Source organism: Bidens hawaiensis, unplaced genomic scaffold (assembly GCF_021521415.1).
Source record: "Bidens hawaiensis isolate Kalapana, Puna unplaced genomic scaffold, B.hawaiensis_p1.1 tig00038964_1, whole genome shotgun sequence".
NCBI lineage: Eukaryota > Viridiplantae > Streptophyta > Magnoliopsida > Asterales > Asteraceae > Bidens > Bidens hawaiensis.
The window spans coordinates 27,053-37,969 of record NW_027505579.1 but is presented as its reverse complement, the minus strand read 5'-3'; the positions used below and the strand labels follow the sequence as shown (position 1 = coordinate 37,969).

At 33.4% G+C, this 10,917-nt stretch overlaps 1 long non-coding RNA gene across 1 annotated transcript; it reads left to right on the top strand.

Annotated features, from left to right (window-relative positions):
• Positions 1-9,695: 9,695 nt before the first annotated feature.
• Positions 9,696-10,535, top strand: LOC143614064 (uncharacterized). The gene is made up of 3 exons (XR_013150235.1): positions 9,696-9,976; positions 10,062-10,374; positions 10,456-10,535. It is a non-coding gene; the product is annotated as an uncharacterized LOC143614064 (long non-coding RNA).
• The last annotated feature ends 382 nt before the right edge of the window (positions 10,536-10,917 follow it).

Below are 10,917 nucleotides of genomic sequence, written 5' to 3'. Positions count from 1 at the left end.
TATTTGAAATTCGAATTATTAATTTAAATACACGTAAAAAATAATAATAGTTATAAATAATGACTTTCAACCTTATTATATGATTTGATTAAATTAGAATATAATAAATTGTTATTAAAGTTATAAATCTGCTTATCAAAATTGTTAAAAGAAATTTGTTATAGTCAAAGATCCTAAATACAAAAAATATTACAAAAATCATCGCATAATGTAATCTTGAATTATTAGTTTTTTTAGTCGATCCATAACTATTATTATTTTATTACCGTCAATGAAATCTGCATTCAATTTTGTTACAGACCCATTATCATTAATTGTGACATTTATGTCTAATTATAAATTGGTTAAACATATAAGATATGAAGATTTTCGAGATTGGAAACTAATAAACATTATAATATTGACAATGGAAACCAAAAATTTTCCATAACCAACTGTAATATATCTTTTTTTAGAATTCAAATTCAAATAATATTTTGATTTTTTATAGTGCATTAATTGTTACAGTTTTCATAACCAAATGATGACACCCATTAGTATTAATTGTGACATTTATGCCTCATTATACATTGGTCAAACAAAAAATATGGAAAGTGTGTGAAAATTAGGACCTACTCAAAACTTAATCTACTAATGGATATTGACAATAATATTGACAGTTGAGAAATATTTTTTGGAAGTGCAAAAATTGTACATAAATAATAACAAAAATATACATCAATATAAAACAAAAATACATAAGTACATGAATAATAACAAAAATATACATCAATATTAAACAAAAAGTAAGAAATCTTATCAACAAATCATCAATTAACTGTATCAAGTTGGAGATATAACCTGAAATGAGAAAATTAAATATTAATATTAATATCACATAATAAATAAATTACCAATTATAGAAGATTTGAATTATGTAAACAAATATTCTAATTGATAACTGGAATATTTGAATCGCGTTACCGGAAAAACGAAACATAGAAAATCTCCATTTCTCCATTGTATCTTCGATTTTGATATTGAACCTAAAGAGATTATAAGAAAATCATATAATAATTAATATAAATAAAAACAAAAACAGAAAACAAAAATCTTACCGGCAACGTTACCGGAAGACCGTAATAAATTCAAAATATTAATTAAATCTTGGATTTTGATATACAACCTAAAGAGATTATTACAAAATCATATAACAATTAAAATAAATATAAAACCATATTGGAAAACCTTACCTGAGAAAGATATAACCTTGCAGGAAAATCATATAACATTGTTGGCTATTAGAGTATAATATATAACTTTACCGAAAAACGATTAATCCCGATCTACATTACCGGAATATAGAAGATGGTGGATGGTGGAGTTAGTAAGCCGAGAGAGAGAGAGAGAGAGAGAGAGAGAGATTAAAATGATTATGATGGAAAATCTTAAGGTTTAAATATAGTTTATGAGATGATTTGGTAATAATAGGAAAGGAAATATATGACTTGGCAATGATGTGACATTGATGTGGTGGGACTAGTTGAATGACATATAGACAATTGATGTGAAGAGGCTAATAGAAAGACATGTGGATAATATGTATTGTTTTAATAGTATTTAAAGATGTAACATTTTTTTACATTTTATAGTTTTCTTTCATATTATTTAACCAAAAACTATAAAGTTTATATTTTTAAAATTATTTTTTTTGTATGACATTTTTTTTGTGCTTATTTTTCTTGATCATAATAATAATATTTTATTATTATTAGTGTCTATGTATGTATATATATGTTGATATATGTTTGGTCATATTCATGCAAATTGAAAAGCTACATTAGAAAACTTTCAAAATATGAAATTTGTTTTAAGAAAATGCCAATTAACTCTATAAACTATTAAAAAAAACTACATTGACATGACATGAGCGTGAAGAGGGTTCAAGAATCAGTTTTCTTTTTATAAAATATAAAACAACTATAGAACAAAAACAAACTTTTAAATAATAAAAAATGTTTATTATAAATAAGAAAAAGTGATATTTTGTTATTTAAAAAAAATTTCTAAAATATTAAAAATAATAATAATAAAAAATAACAAAATGACAACAAAGAAACAAAAAAAATTGATTTGTATTAATGAAAAACTTAAAGGATGAGGTATATTTAGTAAAATTGAGGAGGGTGAGATACGTTTAGCAGCACCTTTATTGTAATATAAAGAAAAAATCATATAATAAGATAATGAATGAGATTTAATTTTTCAAACCCGTGTAATACATGAGTTTCTAACCTAGTTATGTATGAGCAAACAATTTAGAGTAAAACTTTCAATTAATAAAAATTTGAAATCAAATCATAAAAACTATCTTCTAACTATTTTTCATGTTAATAGATTTTATTGAAACACATTATCTATTTTAATTCTAAGTTACACCTTTTTTACGACCAAGAGACCTGAACCTTTATCATTTGAAAAGAGAAAGCCATGTTCAATTACTTGGTATTGCTAGGCGAAGACCCTTAGTTGATTAATAGATTAGGGAAGACCTAACCGTCCCATGAATTCCCGAGTTCCTCGACTATGGGAGAAAGTGATGATCATTCCCCGGGAGTGACGTTGTGCCCAGCCGGGGCCATCGTTTTAAGCTATTTCCCGACTATGTCATTCCATACAATAAAAAAAAACTAAAAAACGTCTAGGAAAATGTGGATTTATGTACTTTGTTACATTGTTTTCGGTGATACCCGACAAAGCTAGGGTTTATTAGATGGGCGAAATCAACAAAGATCCTTATGAGGTTAGTTAACTTCTCTGTACGTATTTGATTAATTCTATTGCATCTGTGATTTATGTTCTTAACTTCTCATTCAGTTCGAGTCTATTGCATCTCGGGTTGTCTTGATTTTAAATAAAGTTGACTCTAATTTGATTATTAATGTTTGTGTGTTTATGAGTACTAGCTAGTTCATGTATGATATAAAACTATTTAAAACTGTAAATTCTTATCATTTTAGATCATTCTATCATAACTTATAACCCAAATTATGGGACATTCCTTTTTAATGCAGTTTTGATCCTTCAGTTTGAGAACCCGACCAACGCTTCTCGATTTTTTCTTGAACACAATTTACCACATTGAACAAAAAGACCTATAATGGCATTTTATTCCGAAATCATCATTTTGAGTTCTCGAACAAAAAATGGCCATTAATGATTATTTTTGAAGAAAATGCCATTAGTTAATGGTCATATTTGTTTCAAGGTGCGTATTTGTGTTTTGATAAAAAAAAATTGGGAAGAATAACAAGTTATCTTTATGTTGATCTCCTTTATAGTATTTAAGAACACATGTTATTTTCCCGATTTTGATCTTTTTACCGTTGCAATTGAGAATATGTCCTCAAATATTACATATGGGATCAGTATGCAGGAGACCGCACGATGAGAAGTCCCTCCTTGACCAATTTTTCAGCGGAGCTTGCTCATTGCTGCAAAGGAAAACCGAATCTGACACGGTAAGTTGATCTGCCTACCTAGCTAGAACTTGAATTTGATTATCATTTAGTCCATTTTTTTATGTACATCAGTCATTTATATCCATACTTTCTACTTTATAATGCATTTAGACATATCATCTTAATACTTGTTACATTTAAGAGTTATTCAATATACGCATTCCAATAGTCTTTCATTGTCTTCATTAAATACATGCTGTCTCATGATGAACTGATTACATAGGGCAGTTTAGGGGATATGAGTTAATGTACAGCTTAAAGAAGCCGCTCAAATTAATTGATTGTTTACCATTAAGCATCATATATTTTGTGTGTTCTATTTTAGATGACAAAATTTGAAAGTTAAAGTGACTATTTTTACCTGTGTTTAAATTAATGTGAACTCAAAGGAGTAAAAAATAATAAGATTTCTGTATTACAAAAGCAAGCTTGTGTTATGTCTTCTCAGCTGTTTAGCTTACAATTGGCAGCCATTGATAGTGAAATCACTGCTTCATTGCAGCAATTACTACAAGAGTTTGAAGATGTTTCTCAAACTCCTAAAACCTTGCCTCCACCTTGAAAAACTGATCACAAAATTGTTTCGAAAAAGGGCAGTGAACCTATTAATCAGAAACCTTATAGGTAACCAGTGGTCCAAAAAGATATTATTGAGAAAATGACTTAGGGGTTAATGGAGTCAGGGGTAATTAGGGAAAATTTTAATGATTTTGCTGCTGGAGAATGGATTACAGGAAACTTAATGATGCCGCTATCAAAATTAAGTTTCCTATTCCTCTATTAGAAGAATTATTAGATGAGTTAGGCCAAGCTACCGTGTTCTCTAAATTGGATTGAAGGTCAGGATCACCAACTTAGAATGAGCCCTAATGATATTGAAAAAACAGCATTTAGAACTCATGAGCGACACTATGAGCCTTACCAATGCACCAGCTACGTACTTTCCAAGCACTTATGAACCATATGTTCATTACTAATTCTGTTATTGAATACAAACAGGATAATGAGAATGTAGCTGCTGATGCTTTATCTCGTGTTTCTGTGTTCACTCCGACTGTTGCTTCATTTGAGCCTGCTATAATGGTTATAATTCAAGATAGTTGGACTAAGTATCCAGAAGTTGTTAGGGATTCGGGTATTTCTACACACACCCAAACACAATATAATCTGCAAGAGAAATAAAAACGAAGATGAACACGCGAGATTTAACGTGGTTCGGTCTAAACTGACCTACGTTCACAGGCTGCAACCAGGGTATTTTATTATTGCTACTGCCACACTGGTGATGAGGAATTACAAGTACAAGTCTAAATATATAGATACGATATTAGGGTTTTCTACTTGTTCACCAAGACAACTAATATGGGCTTGAATTAAAACAAAGCGGGCCAACCAATTTGATCTTCTAATTTCCTGCTCCATAATTCTCTTGAACCGGACCCAAAACAATCCAGCCTCCACATTAAACCCCACAATCTCCCACTTGGAGGCTTGATAAACTTCAAACTGCCTACCGATGATCGCTTGTACCTCTTGTAATCTTCCTCATCTTCCTGGTTGCATCCGCCTTCTCATCAGTTAACCTAAACACCCGTTGAAGCTCCCCCGAGCTCCAACACATCAGTCATGGCTACAACTGCCACTAACTCATTCTCTGTACTTACCGGCTCCCACTTACACGAATTGCCGAATCCTGGAATACCTTGAGAACAAACAACACTCTCCATATTAAGCAGGTAATCTTTTGGAGAGACTTTAACCGCTGAAATACTGGTTCTCTTAACCCACTGTCTGGTAACTCAGGCTAAATCTTTGACTGACTGACTGCCAGTGCTCCCACTGCCGCGAAAACCTATGACTGGTTTTTCTAACCTCTTTTAGCATGTTCAACCTGAATCTGACCTGTGGCTCAGGATATATCTCCTGCAAAACAAATCTTTTTTGCCCACTAGACTCTGTGAACCAGACTTTTTGTTCTTCTTCTAAAATTGGTCGGTCACTCTCTCAGACGATAATTGACCATATATAACGAACCCCTCTTTCTTCCCCGAGCTATGACAAGATTTCCCTTAACAACTTTCCACTGCCCGTTCCCAAATTTAACCTCATGTCCCTGTTCATCCAACTTTCCAACAGAAATCAACTTTTTCTGTAAGCTTGGAATCACTCTGACATCCTTCAAGGTCCATAAACCGGCTGAAGTAACTAAATTCATGTCACCCATGCCTGTAACATTAAGAACATCATTTTTCGCCAGTTTAACCTTACTAAAATCACCTTCCTTCAGATTCTGCAATGCTTCACTGTTGTGGGTAGCATGAAATAAAGCACCAGAATCCATGACCCAGGAATCAACATTATCCTCAACAGTAAGAACTAAAAACTCATCATCTAAGCATTCTTCTGCAGTGTTGACTTCTTTCTTTTCATTCTTCTCATTTGGACACTGATTCTTGAAGTGTCCTTCTCTTTACAACCCCAGCATTCAATATCTTTATGAGTCCTAGACTGACTCCTCTTCCTGCTCCCACTATCTCGTTGTTTTCCTCTACATCTGCCTTCTGTGACTAATATATTACCAGCTGAACTTCTGCGTCTTGAATCTTCTCCAAGAATCAAATCCCGAATCCGATCAAAAGTAATTCTTGTAAACGAACTACAAACCGCAGTCACTGTTTACCACCAACTGTCGGGCAAAGATAATAACAACAAAATACCTTGAACTTCATCATCAAACTTAATATCGGCTGACACTAAGCGGGACATGATCGAATTAAGATTATTAATATGCGTTGCAATAGACCCACCCTCTTTCATTCTTATAGTCACTAGCTCTTGGATAAGATAGACCTTATTTGCGGCAGAGGGCTTCTCAGACATGTTGGATAGTGCATCCATCATACCACGCGCTGTGGTTTCCTTCATGATGTTAAATGCCACATCTTCCGACAATGACAAAGTAATACATGCCCAAGCCTTCTTGTCTAACTTCTTTCAATCTGCTTCTGACATCTTTTCTAGTTTTTCATCTTCTAGCACTACATCCAAGTCTTTCTGACAAAGTAGCGCCTCAACCTGCATCTTCCACCAACCAAACTTCTGCCCATCAAACTTCTGTATCATAACCTTTCCGTCTTCTGCCATGACAATGACTAAACGAAACTTGAATAAAAATAACCCCTGACAACCACAACAAAACCACCCGGCTAAACTGCCCGATAAATAAGCCAAAACTCGATAATCAAAACCCACTTCAAACTCACAAATCAACCCCAAACTGCTTTTGGAATGATTGGTCAACACAACAATAAAACTTTGTTGACTTTTGATTACACTTGGCGGTGGCTTTCAATTGTAACCCAAGACTTGAACGTTGGTTATTCTAAACACAATCAATTGTGTTATTAATTCACACAACAATGAATTATTAATTATAAGGAGATATGTGGACAATATACGATGGTGCGACTGTACGTATTAATTCATATAAGACAAGAAATAACTTTTAATTCTACTTGATCAAACATAAATCGAAAGAGTAAACCTCGATCGATGGTTGTTTTGATGGCTACGGCTGCCGATAACAACCCTAATCAACCAACTTTTCTCTTGCGATTGTGTTCCACCCGTGTATAACCGTAACCTCGGCTCTATACCACTGTTAGAGATTCAAGTATTTCAACACACACAAACACAATATAATCTACAAGAGAAATAAAAACGAAGATGAACACACGAGATTTAACGTGGTTCGGTCTAACCTGACCTACGTCCACAGGCTGCACAGGGTATTTTATTATTGCTACTGCCTCCCTCGTGATGAGGAATTACAAGTACAAGTCTAAATATATAGATACAAGATTAGGGTTTTCAACTTGTTCACCAAGACAACTAATATGGGCTTGAATTAAAACAAAGCGGGCCAACCAATTTGATCTTCTAATTTCCTGCTCCATAATTCTCTTGAACCGGACCCAAAACAATCGAGCCTCCACATTAAACCCAACATAAGTATCTATGATTTGGCAACAATTGCAGAATGGTCAAGAAATAAGTCATTTTAAATGGGATGGTGCATTACTAACATGGAAAAACAGAGTGGTGGTTGGTAACTTCAATACTTTGAGAGATGATAAACACCATGGCTGTCCTGTTACCATTGTTTCTGGTAAAGATAGTATATTTTTAAGTAATTTCTGGAAGGGGTTTATGGCTTTGTTACCATTGTTTCTGATTTAACTGAGGTTGTCAACCGCTGTTTGGAAGGATGTTTGAGGTGTATGGTATTGGAGAGACCACATACTTGGTTCAAATTGTTGCCTCTAGCCCAATGGTGGTGTAACACTTCTTATCGTGCTTCAATTGTCATGACCCCGTACGACTATGGGATAGTTCCACCAATTCATGTTCCTTATGTTGCTAAGGATAATACTAATCCAAAAGTGGATTTGTTTGTGAGAAATAGGGAGACTACAATACAGGTTCTCAGATTTCTTTTGAGAGCTCAAAATCGAATGAAGCAGCAGGCGGATAAAGACCGTTCTGAAAGAGTATTTGCAGTGGGTTCTTGGGTTTATCTGAGGCTGCAAGCATGTTCCAATTTCCTTATCAAATTTGTAAATCAAACATGATAATTTATCATCTATGTACTTCACAAATTCTAATTCTTTTGTAAACTTCTTGTTTATTCAAATTCCATCTCTTTCAAAAACTTCCAGTTTATTTAAATTACAAAATTTGAATTTCTTTGCTGGTTTCGTTTCAAATACATTTTCTTCGTAGTTCAATTCTTTTTTCAAAAGATAGTTTGCCAATCAAACTTTCCTTACATTTTGAGCAGTTATTGATTTTCCCTCATAAATCAAACAAACAAATGTACAAAGTAATATCCCACTTAGAAAGTGGGGTCTGAGAAAGGTGAGATGGAGCAAACTTTATCTCGATCATAGGATAGAGCGAGGCTGCTTTCAGTGAGACCTCGATATATGACCATAAATGGTTTTCTTGTGAATTTTGTATTTCATATCAAAATTAAAATTGATGGCAGCTTCTGGGAAACTGAAGTTAAAATGATGAGATATAATGAAAAAGAACAAAAAAGGAGCCGGATATTCTGGTATCACAATTTTCATGTCACTGGACATAACAGTCACGCGAATAAGAAATATACGAAACGATGCCGTTTAGGATTTCATGTGCTGATTTGGCAAAAAAAATTACAATTGACGGTGTTATAAAGGAAATCTAACCAAGTTGAAGACAACTCTAGCCCTATATATTTTCTATAAATTTCAAATGGTGAGATTTGGACGTTCAATCACAAGCCAAAGCTCTTCGAACACAATTGAAGGACACTCAATTTAAGATACATGGCGCTGGGTAAAGAAACATCTCTTTATCCTTTTGTGTACTTCTTTCAATGTTACAAATCGTGTTTAATTTCAGTTTTGATTTTGCAAATTGAAGTTGATGTTGCTATATGTGCTCGATTTTGATTTAGGTTCATTTAAATTGCTTGAGTTGTGCTATATATGATTCAATTCAGTTGATGCTTCTAAGATCGTTAATCGATTGATTGGATCTGCTTGCGATTAAAGTTTGTGATAAAGGTGTCCTATTTTGATTTCTGATGAACGGAATTGTTTAAGTTGCTATTTTTGGTTCAATTCGGTCATGGTTTTGCAATCAATTTTCTACATTTCAATCAGTTCACTAGATCTACTTCAGGTTGATGCTTGGTGATTGTGTAATTGATAATTTGTCTGCCGATTGACAATCTTTTTACTAGAATTGTAACTACTGTGATAACCATATTTATAAAACTATAAATTAGACAGCATGTGTAATTAAATTTCCAGATCCAAAAAGATTAATGATAGATTAATGATAGCAGACACAATTAGCATTATTTCATTTGATTTTACATTAATATATGATTTTCGTTCAGCAATCGAAATTAGTTTATCATAAATCAGCACGATCTTTGAATCCACTTTAGCACAATCGAGGTATTTGGTATGTTAACAAAGATTAAGATTAAGTGTCTATTTGTATAAATGCCTTCTCTTTTCATAACATTTAGGTATGATTAGGTATGATGATTGTTCACTCTTAAGTTGTTAGATTCTTTTAATACTGTTTTTCCTAGTTCATAAAAGTTGTGTGAAATTTATATTATTTCAAGCATCTTAGTAATTGAAATAGTTTTCAAAAAATATAAAATAAACCATGCTTATAGTTCTTTAAATTTGTAACCGAATTGAATTTGGTTGCACAAACAACAGGAAATGGGACTCTATTTACAGATGAGGAATTGGCTGCCTTTGCTGAGAAAATCTTGGTGAGAGCGTCGCATTATGTTGAAATAGCATGTGGGTGCACAAACAAAAGGTTGGGGGACTCGTTAGTCATCCTCAGAATCAGTGACGATGGCACCATCCGCTCTACTTGTCATTGCACTCTAGACTGCAAAGAAGGCATGATCAAACTCTCATACAACCACATACTGTTATTATATCTTTTGTTATAAAATCTTATATATGGTACTTTTGGTTGTAATAGTGTTTAGCAGTCCTGCAAAACTTGTGAAACACGCATCGGGTTGTATGAATGTGCCAAATTGGAGGACCAAGATTTGGGTTCTTAACTCCAACCTCAAGAAGATAAAATTAGCACAAACATGTTTGCTGAGGTACTATAAAGGAGATGAATATGTTAGACCACGCAACAAAGTCTCCCATCGAGACGAGTTCTTGAGTTGTACCGCGTGTCACAAGGTGTGTCGCTTTGAACTTAAGACAAAGGACGTGTGCAAGTCTTATCACTTTGCAGCTGCAAGGGAAAACCGAACTTGCAGTGACATGAGTTGCGGCAGGTAACTTTATCTATCTATATATCTAAGAGCTAATTTTTAATAAGTTGATTTGTTATCATTCATAAAACCTTTTTGATGAAGGTGGACATGCGAAGACCTTGGGCAGAGGAGTTCAAGACCACATAGCGGATGCCCAAAGAGTAGCAATTGCAAAGGTTGCAAGTATTGTGTGTGTTTTGGATGTGACGTGTGCAGGCTCGTGGATTGTGAATGCCAAGCATGTGCTGATTTTTATGCAAACACACTTACTTAACCAGCCATCTGTTCTTTTTATGTATTGGGTTTAACTATTTAAACATATTGGATAAACAATTAATGTTTTTAAATTTTGTGTTGCTAAAGAACTGCTTATTGTGTATTTCTTTAGGTTATGCTTCACCACATTTCACCACAAAATCAATGGATATCCACTGACACTGAATTTGAAGGCCTCGGGATCGATTAATCAAACAATTAAAATGCAAATAACAATGATTAAACAAGAACAAATTGTATTATTGATTTGTCATTGAAACAGATGGATATACAACGGTGGTGGCCGGA